Source organism: Lygodium microphyllum, chromosome 27 (assembly GCF_053477565.2).
Source record: "Lygodium microphyllum isolate KBCC chromosome 27, Lygodium_microphyllum_v1.1.10, whole genome shotgun sequence".
Taxonomy (NCBI): Eukaryota; Viridiplantae; Streptophyta; class Polypodiopsida; order Schizaeales; family Lygodiaceae; genus Lygodium; species Lygodium microphyllum.
In genome coordinates this window covers 17,817,034-17,820,910 of record NC_141161.1, presented here as the reverse complement: position 1 = coordinate 17,820,910, position 3,877 = coordinate 17,817,034, and the positions used below count along the sequence as shown (strand labels likewise).

At 44.5% G+C, this 3,877-nt stretch overlaps 1 pseudogene; it reads left to right on the top strand.

Moving 5' to 3' along the window:
* The first annotated feature begins 1,525 nt into the window (after window positions 1-1,525).
* LOC148012104 (WD repeat-containing protein ATCSA-1 pseudogene) lies at window positions 1,526-3,016 on the top strand (annotated as a pseudogene).
* The last annotated feature ends 861 nt before the right edge of the window (window positions 3,017-3,877 follow it).

Genomic DNA, 3,877 nt, shown 5'->3' with positions numbered 1-3,877 from the left:
GATGGATTACCGTAGCTTCTCCATGATACTATTCGATGTACAGTGGTTCAAACTGGCACTTGAAGGAGCTGAAGCAATAGTTCGACGAGGTCCATCTAGATTTCTCGAAATAGATTCTGAAAAAAAATGGAAAGATTTGCGCGACACCTTTGTGTTGCCGGCCCATTGTGAACAGGTGCATGAACTCATTTGTTTGTTAATTGTATTACGACATGGTACATGTCACAATAGTTTAATCTCTCTTATACGTGTTTGTGAACATGTAATCTTCTATTCAAACCCCCAACAACCTCGATGGTGGTATGTTATACCTTCAGCTCCCCGAAGTGCGAGAGTATATGATCAAAGCGATGTTCCAAGCATAGATGAGGACAATATGCAAATAGAGGGGTCGATATTGCAAGGGGTGGAGGCCATCGAAAGCTTGGAGCATGTAGAGGAGCTAGCATCAGCTAACAATGATGGAAATACAGGAGTCCAAGAATTCTTTGAGAACGAGGTGGACTCATCCTTTTGTGGTGACATGTCTATCGACCTTCCAGTGTATGCAGAGTTGTGTCAGGAGATTGACATGGGACCATAGGATACTTCATACTTGGAGCATCCACTTACTCAATTCGTTGACTAATCACTTATAAGGGTACATAAGATATGTATTTTAAGTGAGATCATTTTTTTAGGATTTATATTATCGTGCTTTGTATGATTTAAATTGATTATGCTAACATCATTTTTTGTCCGTGCAGGTGACCTTTTTAGGATGAGTCGAGGGATGAGTGATGAGAAGTTGTAAGATATCTTCACACGCATGTCTTTAGATTAGATGGCGAGATTCAGAGACATGGCGGACTAGGCGCTGTCTCAGACATCATTAGGCCGCTCTATTAGATCTACTTCGACGTGATCAGATGCTTCAGCTTCGAGCAGACAAGGTCGACGCTCCAGCCATGGGCCAGAGGGAGGGAGTGCTTCAGGGTTAGGGGGATGTTGTAGAGATATGGAGGCAGTGAGCCCGCGGTTGATATGGGATACAGGTGCGACTCCTCGCTCTCGTGACGGTTCCAAGGAGCATGGCTCAGGTGGTTGCTGTGGAGACACGGACACGGTGTCTCCGTCTCATCGTTCTGCTGGAGTTGCGTCACCTCGAGGATTTATCACACCTGTGGGGACGTCTACTCTAGTTACTTCGACTTTTGCTCAGTCGTCTGCAGGTGGCATTTCTATGGGTGCTACACTGATAGATACTATCTCGATGTCGCATTGCTGCGCATCCGAGGTGTGGAATCCACTAAAAAGTTGTGTGTGACATTTGTTACTTTGTACATACTTAGTTGTTGTGTTTACATTTTTGTTCTGCATGGACAGTATAGTGGAGAGGGGTTTGGAGCAAGAGGAACTTATCTGAAATGCTCTGGTTGACATGTATGCAAAATCTAGCGTGCTTGGAGTTTATTCAGTGGAATGTAGTGCGAGATGTCGTGGCATGGAATGTGATGATCTCATTACACTCTCAGCTAGAGAATGGATGTGGAAGATGGTGATGGAAAGAGAGATTGGAAGTATGGCTCCCTCATCATTTACAAGTCTTTTAGAGAAGAGAAGGGTTTCAAGCATAGAACTTGTATGCAACAAGGAGATTGTGAGTGCACACAAGAGTGGCATTAATAGTCTTCAGGTTGATTCAACAGAAGAAAGGTACCTGATTTCGGGAGCATCAGATGGTTTTGTTACTACTTATGACATTCAGCAGCCAAGCAGCTATGGATACAATTCATGCACACAAAAACATGAGGCATTGTTTTCAGTTGATAAAAGGGCACACCATGGGCACACATATTGTGTCTCATGCATACACTGATATCCCATTGATACTGGCTTCTTCATCACTAGATCTTTCGATCATTTTGTGAATGTTTGGGACACGAACACAACACAAGTGGAACTTCAATTTAATATGTCCAAGAAAGTGTATGCCATTGGAATGTCTGGGCTTACAACTGCACACATGTTGATTGCTGCTGGAACTGAGGATACAAGGGTGTGGCTTTGTGATATGGCAACAGGAGCATTCACTCATACACTCACCGGTCATCGAGATAGTGTGTGGGCTGTATAGTGGTCTAGGAGAAGTGAATGGGTTCTTGTTACGGGTGGTTGTGATGGAGCCATTTGATTTTGGAACATTCGAAGGGCTGGGTGTTACAAAGTCTTGGATCAACATCATTCTCAGATTGGCCGTCGCCCTGCTGTGTTGAAGCAATCATCCGTAACCTAGAGAAGTAGTGTTGTTGTGCCTTCAAAGAAGTTATCTTTGAAGAGCCAGAGAAGCCGAGTAAAGCCAGCCAATTCTTGTTAGTGGTGAGAGTGGTGCAGGCAAGACAGAGACAACAAAACTTATCATGCAAAATTTGACTTATATGGGTGGAAGGGCTATTACAAATGGACGAACAATCGAACAACAGGTTTTGGAGTCAAATCTGCTTCTTGAGGCTTTTGGCAATGCAAAAATAGTATGAAATGACAATTCGAGGGGAGCTCTATTAGGGGAGTGCTCAATTGGGGGGAAAAGGCCGCTTTTCTAATAGCGTGGGGTAAGCTTGAAGAAAAAGCAAGGAGCAAAGGATTGGGCAGAAGAATCAGATTGACATAGCCAAGGAATCAAAAGTAAAGCACACAGCAATTGAAGTCTTATCATGCTTCTCACAGAATTCTGTAGCCATTTTACGGTTTCTCTAATCATCATCTTGCACTCTCACACACGGCATGGAGGTAGAATCCGGTCCCATAACTGTCCTTGTTACATGCACAGGTGGAAGAACTGGACATATTGTCTACCAAAAGCTCGAGGGGGAGAGGATCAGATGTTGGGAGAAGGGAACAGAGACGGCGAGTCACATCTGATACCGATGAGCTAGACCCCATAGATCCTAGTTCCTATTCTGATGCACCTCGAGGAGGCTGGGGTGTCGATCTGAAAGATGTGCAGCCTAGAGTGGCAGATACCACAGCAACATGACCTTTGTTTGAACAATGACCATATCCATCACCCGGTGCCATACTTAGGAAGAATGCAAAGATTGCTACCCAGCAGGGAAAGCCGGTGGGCTCTAATTATGCCCCTATTCATAAGAGGGGTGATGGTAGTGATGGACTTGGAGATGCTGACTAAAAGTCATACATACACGATTTGCTTCTGTAATGCATATGCATTGTTTGTAAAGCATTCCTTCATTCTTACAATGCATAGTGAGTTGTGTGATTTGTTCAGTCGTGTCTAGAGTTACTAAAACCAAGGGCAGTGGCAAAACAAGGAGCAATGCCAAACCCCCTGTGGGCAAAACATATAGAAGAGTGGTCCAAACAGGACAACAGGCTAAGGATCGAGCTTACGAGACTAGGCAACAAGCAAAAGAGAAGACATATGAGATAGTGCAGGGTGCAAAGGATACTATTGTAGGGAAAACCGGAGAATACAAGGACCGGACTTACGAGACTACTGAGCAAGCGAAAGAGAAGAATAGCCTGGAGCAAAGAGCCTTGAAACACCTTGAGTTTGGTCCTAATTTCGGACCCAGAAGATTTCCATCCCAAAGTTACAGAGGAAGATAGTCTGGCGGTGGTTAGAGATCAGAAGTGGAGTGTTACAGATGCGGAGAAAAGGGACACATTTCACCGAATTGTCCAAATCCCAGAAGGTCAATGGATTACAAGCCCTTATGCAGTCGATGCAAAGGAGAAGGCCACACTGCAAAAGATTGTCCAAGCCTAGCCCCAGTGAAAAACAGTGCAACTGATAGTCTGGCCAAGGCCCAAGAGCCTATCTCCAATTTAGTGGAATTGGAAGTTGCTGCCATCACGCATGCAAAGAAGAAGGAAC